Raw genomic sequence first — 14,035 nt, 5'->3', positions numbered from 1 at the left:
CACTTGGGGTACCAGGACAATGGCCTACTGACATGTGGGGTCCCAGTTTAAGAGATAATAGGCACCACTGACTTATATTTTGTAGTCATTCCAATAGTTTTTGGCCCCCACTAGACCTATTGGAGCGATTAACTTTTCCCACTGAAATCAACAGTTTAAATTTGACAATTGTATATATAACACTTAGAGTCATGGTAACTCACGCAAAGGTGTATAGGAATTATATATTACACAGACAGTGGTCTAAAGTGGCATTCTCTGATTAGTTTGTACTGTGACATTAATACATACACTTTCTTTGACGCACTGTGTAAAACTACAATACTGTGCAAAAGTTTTAGACAGGTTTGGAAACAATGTTGCAAAGTAAGAATGCTTTCAAAATATTAGTGTTAATAGTTTGTTTTTTTCAATTAACAAAATGCAAAGTGAATGAACAGAAGAGATATCTAAATCAAATCAATATTTGGTGTGACTACTCTTTGCCTTCAAAACAGCATCAATTATTCAAGGTACACTTGCACACAGTTTTTAAAGGAACTAAATAAATAAATAAGCTAGATTTTGATTTATAGGAAACATGTCCACTTTTTCAAGCCAGCAGTTTAGTAAATATACCCCCAGTACTCCTTGTTCTTCTTTAGGCTGAAGATAGTTCTTAATGACATTGGCTGTATGTTTGGGGTCATTGTCCTGCTGCAGAATAAAGTTGTAGCCAATCAGACACCTCCCTGATGGTATTGCATGATGGATAATTACCTGCCTGTATTTCTCAGCATTGAGGACACCATTAATCCTGACCAAATCTCCAACTCCATTTGCTGAAACATCCCCAACTCCATTTGCTGAAATGCAGCCCCAAACTTGCAAGGAACCTCCACCATGCTTCACTGTTGCCTGCAGACACTCATTATTGTACCACTCTCCAACTCTTCGGCTAACAAACTGCCTTCTTTTGCAGCCAAATAGTTAAAATGTAGACTCCTCAGTCCTGAGCACCTACTGCCATTTTTCTGCATCTCAGTTCCTATGTTTTTGTGCATAGTTGAGTCTCTTGGCCTTGTTTCCACGTCAAAGGTATGGATTTTTGACGCAACTCTTCTATGAAGACCATTTCTGGCCAGACTTCTCTGAACAGTAGATGGATGTACCTGGGCCCCACTGTTTTTTCCAGTTCTGAGCTGATGGCACTGCTGAACATCTTCCAATTTCGAAGGGAAGTAAGCATGAAGTATCTTTCATCTGTTGCACTAAGTTTCTTTGGCCAACCACTGCATCTACGGTCCTCCAGTTGCCTGTTTCTTTGCCTGGGAGAGACCTTGCTGATGCAGTATAATTACCTTGTGTCTTGTTGCTGTGCCCAATCTCGCCATGGTGTATGACTTGTGACATGAAACTGTCTTCCACAACCTCACCTTTGCAGCAGAGTTTGGCTGTTCCTCACCCAGTTTTAAGCCTCCTACACAACTGTTTCAGTTAATGACTGTGTTTCAACCTACATATGAAAATGAGGATCATTATTACCTGTTTGGTAAGATTGGATAATCATACACCTGACTATAATCCTACAAAATCCCTGACTTTGTACTAGTGTACCTAGAAGAATTGATGTTGTTTTGAAGGTAAAAGGTGGTCACACCAAATATTGATTCACTTTGCACTTTGTTAATTGATAAAAATAAACTATTTTTGAAAGCATTCTTACTTTGCAGCATTTTTTTCAAACCTGTCTAAAACTTCTGCACAATAATGTATATGTCCTTGCAGTCCTATGCAGCAGTGAGAGGGTGTCAAAGTGATGTTCCCTATATAGATGCCTATGATAAAAAGCTAAAAAAAAATATTTCAAGGCTTGCCTTCATTCAAATGAGGGTGGAATTGTCCTTCTCCCCAGCAGATGGCTTTGCAGATAATGATGGTTAAGCAATGGAAACAGAGTCCCTCCCCCTCCTTCTTTTCACTCATCATGTCCTGTTGCCATGGAAGGCCGCAGGGCTGAAATGGATTCTGCTTATTAAATTTGTTGACTCTTCTGTGCTTTGAGAATGACTGCTGTTAAAGAAAAAAAATCAAAACAAGAGAAAAAAACAAAGCTAGCCCCTCCCTGCAGCATAGATAGCGTTATCTTGGCTAGGCAGGTATAACCACAGCTTGTCATGTGGGATCTTCACCATCTGCAAAGTGCTTTGTTTCAGCCCAAATACTTATCAGAGACTTTCTATTAAACATCACACGCACAAACATTTTCCTGTTAAATTGATTCTGTGATGCTCATATAGCTGGAATTATCTCCATTGTAAATGCAAAAAACTAATAGCCAAAAACCCACAATCCTCTCTGCTTAGGGGCCTGGATTGACAATTAAAATTACAGGTTTGTAGATATTTTAAATCAGAAAACCCAACTTTTCAGATTTTCTCACCTCAGAAAAGTCTAACTATATCTCCTAAGAGAATTACAAAATAACCTAAAATATATTTTATAAACCAGTTTACCCATATAGGTATATTTTTATACGATAGTGCATGTGTATAATATAGCACTTTGCAGAAAAAAGTATTAATAATAAGTTGTGCCGAGAGGCTGAAAAACCTTTAGATTTGCACTGTGTCAAAGTGTTAACGTCACATCAAAGTCCAACTTCCTAACACTTTAGAACTGCCCCTTTCAATAAATAAAACTTTTCCATTTTCTCCTAGGACCCTACTTGGGCCTATGGCTTAAACTAATCATGAGAGTGAGGGAACATCTGCAGGGGGTAAATGTATCAAGCTGAGAGTTTTCCAGCAAGTTTTTAAAGTGGAGATGTTGCCTATAGCAACCAGACAGATTCTAGCTATCATTTTGTAGAATGTACTAAATAAATAATAGCTAGAATCTGATTGGTTTTTCAAACCTGCTGGAACATTGTAGCTTCACAGTGCTGGGGTCATACGTTTGATTCTGACTTGGGCCCTATCTTATGGTGTTTGTATGTTCTCCCCATGTTTGTGTGGATTCCCTCCGGGTGCTCCAGTTTCCTCCATATTCCAAAAACACTGTTCATGTTCATGGGAGCAGCACAGTGGCTCAGTGGTTACCACTTCTGCTTCACAGCACTGGGATCATGAGTTCGATTTCTGAACATGTGTGTGAAGTTTGTATGTTTTCCCTGTGTTTATGTGGGTTTCCTTTGGGTGCTCCAGCTTCCTCCCACACTATAAGCTCCAACTGGGCAGGGACAGATGTGAATGACAAATATTTTGTGTATATAGCTGCAGAATTGTTGGCGCTATATAGATAAATGATGATGATAATGTTGTAGGTTAACTGACAAAATTGACCCCGGTGAGTGTATTAGGGAATTTAGATTTTACTCTCCAGTGGGGCAGTAAATGATGTGAATGACATATTTTCTGTACAGTGTTGAGTAATATGATAGGCGCTATATAAATAAATAATGATAATAATAATATTGTTATTGCCCTGGGATAAAATACAGCAATGTTATTCTCTCTGCATTGGAAATAGCTGTATTCTGAGACCAGCTTGTGTTTTGTTATATCTGCCTAGTGATATAAATATGTGGCGTGGAAGGACAATGAAAATGAATATATTTAGTAAAAGTAACAGAGCTTATATAGAATGCCATATATTGAAGTAATCTGAAATACGTCACATACAACCGAACATAATTAAAAGAGATCTATAAACTGCTACAAATACACCAAGTTGTCAATATCAACTAATAAGCATGCTAGATAAAATTATATTAAATTTGGTAGTGAGTGGAGATTATTCATGATCTATACACCATCCACTAGGACATGGGTTTATACCTCTCAAAGAGGGATGTTCTACGTACATAGAATGGAAAGAACATATGTAGCTTATTCTAGTATGGGACGAGTTTGTTTACTTATAACTTATGTAGTATCTTCCGGGATTCTCCAAATACAAAAGTGTGTTTGTGCTTCCACACATCTGCTCAGTAAGAAAGGGGGGGGGGGGGATTCTTAATTAAGACTTCTGACTTCTCTCCAAATGTCTTACTGCCTGTATGTTAAGAGTCCTTCTCTGTCCTAATTCCCTAGGACTGAGAGGCTCACTAAGGCAGGTGGTCTTTCTCTGTATCGCACAGATGCTGACAGTCACTGCAGATCATACGCATAGTCTCAGCTCACGAGAGTTCCCACAAGAAAGAGACAGAGACTGAAAGACCACCAATTGTTACGAGACACAACAGGCTCACAGGGTCGTCTGCAACTCACAAGAGTTTATACAAACTTTTCATTCGGGAAAAAAACAATGAAAACTATTTTAACTCTACATACATACCATATATATTGATATCATTACAATATTTCTATAATCACTAAACTCTTGTTTGAATATTGTTAAAGCCTAGTTAGTTTTTTTGAGAGAAGAACTCAATATTTGGTTTTACTTTATTTGTTACACATTGCATACAATACAAATAGCCTCACAATAATGGTAACATTGCCAAATGGTCTTATTTCCCCAGAATTATATTCACTGTCAGTTTCACTCAGCGCAGATCACAGACATAACAGACCAACAAAATACACGTTTACACTGTATTCACAGTAAAAAAGTTTTACTGTCAGAAGTGCAGAAACTGATCTTAAAAATGTGCATTAATTACAAAAACATCAAATTTAATGTTACTGTTTTGAATGTGTCTATGTTTATGACCATAGGTTATATTTTAAATGACAATTTTAGAATAATAAAGTTAAAAAGTACCATTTATAACTAGGGTATTTTTCTTTTAAAAAACAAAACATAATTTTAGATGTTTGATAATTACCCATTCCTCCCCTTTTTCACCCACGTGGCATTGTGCCAAATAGGAGATATGTTTACTTTATATTAGTACATGTGAAAAGCAGTAAGTGAAAAACGATAATTTCTTACTAAACACAATCAAAATGCAGTTACAGACAATCAGGATACAAGCTCAATGATGGAATGATACAATGTATAACAGACAGGCAATGAAAACAGGGAAAACACTTTATAATTCATATCATATGATATTTACAGCAGTTCAGCGGCGCTACTTTACTCTTGCCCTTATCTACACTCTTAAAAACGAATTCTTAACAAACTTTTCCCCACTAGCAGGACCATAACCAGGGGCCCTCACACATTATGAGAACTCACCACCAGGGAAGAGCTGGCAAACTTCAGCCCGGTGGGCAATACTCGACTCAGCAGTCTATTTTAAAGGGAAAAAAATGCTGTTGGCCCAGCGACCCAGCCCAAGGTAGCCCACTATGGGACCGGCCCGGGGGGCAGATGCCCCCCTGCCCCCCAGCCCAGCCTGCCCCTGCTCACCACCACTACAGCTATAACGCCTTCCTGTCAAGTCAATGACAACCAGGAACAGTTGAAACATGAATAGCGTTTAGTGTCTAACATTTTTGTTCACTGTATAGTAACTGCCTGTTATATAAAAAAACACCAGATCCTTCTGCCAGTTGTAGACACAGGAACAAGAAAAGCTGCAAGGCTGGTGGTAGTGAGTTCTTCAGAACTGTAGTGTTCCATCATGTGGAACCTCATAGGATGTTCTAGTTGAGGGGAAGATAGGTAAACATTTGATTTTGGTGGAGTTATCCTTGCAAACCACACATGATCCCCAAATATCATGCACCATGGCTGAGTCGATTCTGCCAATTTAGTGTACTTTTTCCTATGTTTCAAAGTTTGCACTGGACACCAAAGGTAGAACTGCCTTTTTAAAAAGAAAACAATGCTATGAAGTTTGCTCTGTTGATAAATGTCACATAGTAAACTTTTTTGGATAAGAAAAACACTTATGCACTTATGTTCTGTGTTTGTGTACAGTCTTCTACAGTGTTAGTTTAACAAATTATTGCATTTACAGATCCCTAGAGATGAGATATTGCTTTAGCACACTTCAATATCCTGAGAAATAATCTGAGTTTTCATAGTCTTTGTAATCAGTGGATCGCTGATACTAAGTACTCAGATGCCGAGCTGTCACTAGACACAGGGTCTACCCCACGAGCAGGGGCTAGTGACAAAGGCTTGACACACTTTTAGGAGGGGCTTCCTCCCCAGGAAGCAGGCCTCATTAACTGGGGAAGAGTCCTAGTAATAGGCTTTGTGCGGGGTTCGTAAGGCTGGTTGTCCCAGCTGTCGCCAAAGTAAAAGCTAGGGAATAGTCAGCCTGCAAAAAGTAGAACGCAATTAAGGAAGCACAAAAGAAAATGATCCAGGCTTGTTGGGTGGGATAAAAGGGTATAAATCAGGCAAAAAAAAAATCTGGGAAAAAAAATCATACGTTTCCCTTTCTGGCAGACCAAGGAGTCTGCAGCATATTAGGTTATATTATAATATTTTATCTGAGCTCCTGACAATCGTTTGACAAATGCCTGCGTCTCTCCCGTGCCAGATGGAAAATAAGATTTCTGCTATAGTTCTAATCTCATGTTTGCTTATTGTGTTAGATTAGGTGCATGTTGATTTCAGAATGTGTTCTTTCTCAAACAGAAGATATTTTATTATTATTGTAATTTTTACATTTGTGTGTTTCCATGGCAACACCTGCCCGCTCTTTTTTTATATAATACATCACGTAAAAGTCAGATTGCATTTGCTTGCGCACATCATCACATTATAGGAATTAATGACCCTCATTTACTCAGTAACTATGTACGATCCCTGACACCTCCTTGGCTTTGGTTGTAGATTGCAACCGATTTTAGAAATATGCCAGCTACGCCCTGAAAAGAAAAATAAACAAGTGACAAAAAAAATATATAGTGCATGATAGAATTTAATGACACAATAAGTCAGAATTTATGACATGCAATGTCCCCTATACTCCATGGAACCTAAAGCCCAAAAGCATTTCTAAAAGCTTGCCTTTTAGTTACTCTGTATGTTGTGTGATTGTAGGGGAAAGAATTTTGGGAATAATGGTCTATTAGAACAGGCATTGTCTGGCCACCTGGGGTCTTCCAGCTTGGAGCATTAGAAACAGAATTTTGGTGGTCACATGTTATTTCTCTTATCCAATCACAGCCAGTCTCTCTTGCTGGCTGAGCATCTGTATGCAAATCTAGTTCAGCTGGAAGAGAAATGTAGGTGGGAAAAACACGTGGTAATTTTTTGAAGGTCAGTAAGATGGTGCCTGGGTGGAAGGCAGACAAAGGGCGAGACGATCACTTGAAGTTGATATGTCACTTAGTGGCCCATGTCAATACAAGAATTTCCAAATGACAAGCCATCATGCTCTATTTTAACTGTGCCAATGCGTGCCTTCAATACAATGAAATGTATTGATATAAATAAAGTAAATGTAAATCGTGAGAAAATGCATTATAAAAATGACAAAATTGCATCTAAAGCACATGTGTCTGTGTATCTGTATGTGTGCACGAGCATTCAGTGGAACTAAAGTCAAAAGGGAGCTTTCGAACTAAGGCTAAAATTAGTGCACATTGCTCTAAGGCCTTTCATGTGTCCCAATTTTTCCAAGAACATGCTCCAAGTTTTTACCAAAATCTATAACACGCAATCTTTTTTTGCCAGTCTTGATTCACCCAGATAATCAGTAAAAAAAAAAAAAACATGGATAGCTTCCTATAACTGTTTTATTTTATTTGGGATGTCAATTGAAGTGTGAGATGGATTTCATATGCTGAGCAAACTTCAGGTCATGTGTCTGTCCTGGTTTTTCATTTGAGAAATATAAAACATACTGTACCGTCACTGTATATAGCACCTTGTGTCTCAGTGATCTTACTAGGTTCCTAGTGAACTGCACTCTCATGAAAATGTTTCAGTCATAAAATGGCTGCTTCCATTTTGTGCATCAATGCTGTCATTGGTTGTTAGTAATTAATAAGGTGTATTTTCATGATTAGTTAAATCATGGTTAGAAATTGTCTGTCTCCACTGTGTAGGAAACAGGTCAGGTACGCATTAATAATCAGCCATGTATGTTTTATTTACTAAAGAAAATAGACTATTGCCTAATAAATGATAAATCCTTTCATTTTCACGTCACACGAGTCTTTTCTTTAATTTACAAACTGGAGTTATTGGGGTTCATATGATCTCCCAAAATCCCCAGTAGCTAATTTCTGTCAGAGTGCTTTATATGACTGTAATCTCATAAACTCCAGATAGTGAGGGAGTAGAAGGGAGGGCATCTCACACAAAATGCTGTCCTTTGTGCATCCTACTAATGGACTTTCAGGGACAAAGTTATTTTTTCTAATAGCGTCTTTCTCTCCTTTCTCTCTCTTTTTTCTTTTCTCCTTTTTAAAAAGCCCATCATAACAACAAAACAGAGAATAGCAGAGCAAATTACAGCAATCACCCACAGCCCAGCTATTAGGAGCATCAGGGATCATGTTTTGCATGAGACTGGACACTTTCTGAAACAATTAGGGATGGTAATGAGCCAGATCTGGCTGGGGAGGAAAAATGCTCTAGAGCTATTTACAGGTTGTCACTACTCAGCCCCCCTCAATCTATCTCCGCAATAATGGGGTCGCCCCGATGGCTGTGGAAGCTTGATTGCAGGAGCACTATCGAAATAAAGTGAGTTCTGGGGAGCGATGAATAAAAACAAGGTGGTCCTGGCTATTTTCATCACTGTTGCACTGTAGTTTAATCTAAAGGCCAATTTTTAGGAGTGGGTGAGAAGCTGAACGAGGGTCTGTCACACAGTTTTATTCACAAGCATCTCCCAAAGTAAATTTCTGCACCTGCTTTTTCCCAGTGAGACCCTTATAGTGCTTTCATTGAAAAAGAAGACAGAGATTGTAATGTAAGACTAAGGCCTATAAACACAGACACACATAGAAGTTATTTCCCTTTGTCAGTCCCCCCTTTTTACAGCTGTGATATACAAACTTTTCCAATTGGATGGACAATGCCCATGTTCTTCTGAAAAAAAAAATAACATCCTCATTTAATCACTCTCTTCCAACAAGTTAAAATAAAACATTTTTTTCTTGAAGTTAAAATAAAGGTTGCCTGTTTTTAATACATCAATAAAACTTGTAGTTTTGAAGAAACAACTATCAATATGCATTTTATTATTTTGTGAAAAAACTTTGAACTGAGATCTGTATTCTGGACAGACTTGGTAAGTACAGAACACCATTGTTTCAGTGGACAGATCCGGTGCTTTCAGCATTTATTGAAAGACTTAAAGGGAAGTGTCCACACAGGCCAAGGTGGCAGACTGTCCCTTGTTTTGTCATCACTCTGTCATGGTTGTGTGGCAATATAAATAAATAATGATTACTTAAATTGCTGGTAGAATACATTTATTTTATTGGTCTATGGAACTGGATACAGTTCGCCATTGAGCTCAGCAGTGATGAAAAGTGGGAACAACAAACGAGGTTTAAGGAAGTAATTAAATTAAATCTGGGCATGATCACAGGTAGAGGTAGATCATATTTAAGATGCACTTGTTGCCTACAGGCAATGGAAGTGGCATATTTGTGGGTTAAACCAATATTCATTATAAAGCAGCTTATCATTTCACTACAATCTCATGACATCATAGAGGCACAACACCATTTTGTTTGCTAAATTAATACTCATGGGGTCACAGCCTATAATATTATACCATAAGGAGCACAGCCTCAGCGATTCCTAATGTATTGGCTGTGCTTACAAAATGGATGCCTCCAATTCTGAACTGTGGAAGGCAGTTCAGAATTGGTAGAGTTGGGTGAGACTGCTTTCTCTACCAACCAGGAGAACGATCTCTCCAGCATAGAGGGGACCAAAGTTACTAAGGGACCCAGGCAGATTGTGGTGGTAGGGGATTCAATTATTAGGAAGGTAGATAGGGCAATCTGTTACCGGGACCGTGCATGCCGAACAGTGTGTTGTCTCCCGGGTGCTCGGGCTCGGCATATTGCGGATCGGGTGGACAGATTGTTGGGAGGGGCTGGGAATGACCCGGCGGTTTTAGTGCATGTTGGTACCAATGACGGAGTTAGAGGAAGATGGGGTGTCCTAAAGTATGATTTCAGGAACATAGGTCACAAACTTAAGGCAAGGACATCCAAGATAGTATTTTCGTAAATACTACCTGTGCCACGCGCTAGTTCAGGGAGGCAGCGGGATATTAGGGAGGTTAATGCGTGGCTAAAAGATTGGTGTAGGAAGGAGGGTTTTGGATTCTTAGAGCACTGGGCTGATTTCTCAGTCAGTTGCCATCTTTATTGTCGAGATGGATTCCACCTGAATGAGGAGGGGGCTGCTGTGCTAGGGGAGAGGATGGTTAGAAGGTTGGAGGAGATTTTCAACTAGGCCTCGGGGAGGGGGGGGGGGGCAAGCAAGTATTTATGGGCTAGACATTGAGAGTAGTAAGGAGGAATTTAACAAGCGTCAAGTGGTGGAGAGGGGAGAACGGGAAGCATAGCCGATAAGGAGAGGCCCTTTTTAAAGCAAAAATAAATACTTAAGGAAGGCAATAGACTTAAGTGTATGCTTGCAAATGCAAGAAGCCTGAAAGGTAAAATGGGGGAGTTAGAACTAATAGCAATGAATGAGCAGTATGATATTATAGGTATTACGGAGACTTGGTGGGCAGTCAACTTTCAAGGCTACTCTCTCTTCAGAAGGGATAGGGTAAAAAAAGGGGAGGAGGAGTATGTCTTTATATTAAGCCAGAATTAAAACCAAGTATTCAGGAAGTTATTTACGAGAATATTGGTGATAATATAGAGGCATTGTGGGTGGAAATATCCAGCGGAGGAAAAAGTTCAGGGAAATTGCTGATAGGGATATGCTATAAACCGCCAGATATTAGTATGAGTGAGGAAGACCAACTTCTACAGCAAATTAAAAAGGCTACACAAATAGGTCAAGTTTTAATTATGGGGGATTTTAATTATCCGGACATTGATTGGAGTACTGAGACCTACGGTACAGCTAGAGGAAATAGGTTTCTGAGCACGCTAAAAGACCATTACATGTTCCAATTAGTAGAGGAACCAACTAGGAACCAGACTATACTGGACCTTGTAATAACAAATAATGTAGACGTAATATCAAATATTCAAGTAAGGAAACACTTGGGAAATAGTGATCATAATATGGTCTCATTTGAAATTAGTTTTCAGAAGCAACAGTATAAGGGATCAACCAGCACTTTAAACTTTAGAAAGACAAATTTTAATATGCTAAAGGAGTTTATAAAGTGCATAGCCTGGGACAAAGTTTTGAAGAAAAAAATACAGAAGAAAAGTGGGTTGTCTTTAAAATGTTGTTGGAAACATACACGTATAAGTTCATTCCTATGGGAAATAAATGTAAAAGAATTAAGTCTAAACCAATGTGGCTAAATAAAAAGGTAAGGGAAGAAATGCAAAGTAAGAAGCGTGCATTTAAATTGTTTAAGTCTGAAGGGTCTGAGGAGTCCTTCCGTAGGTACAAGGAATGTAATAAAACATGCAAAAAGGAATTAGATTGGCTAGATTAGAAAATGAAAAACAAGTTGCAAAAGAAAGATAAACCCCAAAAAGTTTTTAAGTATATAAATGGCAAAGGGATTAAAAAAGTACAGTACAGTTCTGGGCACCACTCCAAAAAAGATATAATTTGGAACTAGAAAGGGTTCAGAGAAGGGCAACAAAACTGATAAAGGGTATGGAGTCATTAAGTTATGAGGAAAGGTTATCCAGTTTAGGCATGTTTACTTTAGAAAAGAGGCGCCTAAGAGGAGATATGATTACTATGTACAAATACATTAAGGGTCAATACAGAGAACTTTCATGGGAACTTTTTACCCCAAGAACTATACACAGGACACGCGGTCACCCCCTAAGGTTAGAGGAGAGGAAATTTCACAACCAGCAAAGGAAGGGGTTCTTTACAGTAAAGGCAGTCAAGATATGGAATTCAATTCCAGGGAAGGTTGTGATGGCAGATTCAATAGATATGTTTAAGAAAGGGTTAGACAATTTTTTTTGCGAAAAAGTGTATCCAGGGATACGACTGTTAAATAAAATGAAGGATAGTAGTGGATATAGGTTAAAAATAGGACTGCAATATAGGGTCTGGAGGGAATTTTTATACCATTCACATCTGGGGAGAAATTAATTTTGGCCATCAAGGGCTCAATCACAAGGGCAAAAATCAAGGACAACAAGGGACAGCCCTGACGAGTGCCATTGGTGATTGAGATCGGGGATGAAAGTACTCCATTCACCGAAATCCTGGCAGAGGGACCTGAATACAGTGCCTGGATGCCCTGGAGGAAAGTACCATTTAAGCCAAATTTCCTAAAGGTTTCCAGCATGAAAGGCCCACTGATTCGGTCAAATGCCTTCTCTACATCTAAAGAGAGCACAAGGCTAGTGTTCTGGCCGAGTTAATATGGTGAATGAGGCTAAAGGTTCTTTTGGTAATGTCCCACGCTTGGCATCCTGGTGTAAAGCCCACTTGATCCTTGTGGATCAAATGGGATAATACAGAGTTAAGGCGCTCAGCGAGGGCTTTCCCATAGATCTTGATGTCCGTGTTCAAAAGTGAGATGGGTCTGTAGTGGGCGCAGTCCGAAGGGTCTTTGCCTTCCTTCGGGATAACAATTATTCGTGTCTCCAGACCTTCTTTAGAGAAGGAGCCACCCTTTAATACACTATTAAACAGGTCAACAAGATAAGTTAAAATAAATTTGGTAAATATTTTGTAATAAATGGCTGTGAAATTGTTAGGGCCCGTTGCCTTGTTTGCTCTGAGGTTTTTAATGATGCCTGAGATTTCTTAAGTCGTAAAATCTGCCTGTAGTTGTTCAAGAGCAGATCCCAAGAGCCTAGGAGGCAATCAGAGAGGAAGCGTTTAGAGGCCTCTGCCGAGATTTGGCAGGGGCCGTCTGATTGCGAGATATTGGAAAGTTTACTATAAAACTTGTGTGAGACCACCAGAATGACATTTGATACAAAGTACATTACTTTGGGAAAGTTTAGATCGTAGTATAGAAGCCAGCAGTCTCTCTTTCTTGTAACCCTTCTCGTAAAAGCTTTGTTTTAGGCATTTAATGGAGTTTTTTCGCTATGGTGGAAACCAGAAGGTTTAATTCCCCTCTGGCTGCCATAAGTTTAGAATAGTCCTTTGAGAAGCAAGAGGACTGCTTCTTAATCAAACTAACCCATTATGTACAATAAAAATGAGAACTATTACCAAATCCTGAAAGCCAGCCTGCGTCAATCAGTATATAATGCAGTAGAGCTTTATTTAAGAGCTATGACCAGCACGTAGAAAGAGATGTAGAATATGTCAAATCCAGTAACTTACTGGATCGCAAACAGCGTGGATTTACTGGGAGGGGATCATGTCATTGTCAAACAAATCTTGTTTGTCCCACATCGCAGACTATTTAATAAACTCGAAAGTTTGGGATTGGATTCTCAGATGGTTGAATGGATAAGGATCTTAGTTGCAGGAAAAGAAACAGAGAATTATAGTAAATGGAGTGCATTCACGGTAAAGAAAGGTTACAAGTGGTATACTCCAGAGATCTGTACTCGGACCAGTGCTCTGAATGCAACCATTCTACAAGTATTAATTTGTTATTTAGCCGCTAGTTTGCTTTTATCTATACATTCTATGGCAGAGTTGAATTATTTGAGAATTTCATAGCCACAGTTATGGAATTTTCAAATATATGCCCCTTCCTATATTTCATACCTTATACTGGTAGTGGCCAAAAAATACAAACATCTGGGTAAATGAAGGACATCAAGCATATTGCAAGCAATGGCCTCCACACAGATGTGACTCATATGTTAATTAAGCAAATACCATCACAGCATGGACTGGGTCATGTATAAAAATGCTGGATTGCCTGGGTTGCCTATAATTGTGGCTAGCATGACTGCAATAGGGGGTGAACATTGGAGCGCATTCGGCAGAAACTTCAGTGACCAACACAATTCAACTTACTAATTTTTCACAAGCAACAATACCTCAGTACCTCAGGTTATACCACTAAGGGAACCTAAAAGAAAAAGATCATCAACAAAGA

At 39.0% G+C, this 14,035-nt stretch overlaps 1 long non-coding RNA gene across 1 annotated transcript in view; it reads right to left on the bottom strand.

Annotated features, from left to right (window-relative positions):
* Positions 1–14,035, bottom strand: part of LOC142160414 (uncharacterized) — a 31,035-nt gene that overhangs the window by 3,246 nt on the left and 13,754 nt on the right. The window contains exon 3 of the long non-coding RNA XR_012693208.1: positions 1,857–2,052. This is a non-coding gene — a long non-coding RNA (uncharacterized LOC142160414). The remainder of the gene's footprint in view (positions 1–1,856; positions 2,053–14,035) is intronic.

This window comes from Mixophyes fleayi, chromosome 6 (genome assembly GCF_038048845.1).
Source record: "Mixophyes fleayi isolate aMixFle1 chromosome 6, aMixFle1.hap1, whole genome shotgun sequence".
Classification (NCBI taxonomy): domain Eukaryota; kingdom Metazoa; phylum Chordata; class Amphibia; order Anura; family Limnodynastidae; genus Mixophyes; species Mixophyes fleayi.
Note: the sequence above shows the minus strand (reverse complement) of the source record. Positions and strands in the feature narration are given on the sequence as shown.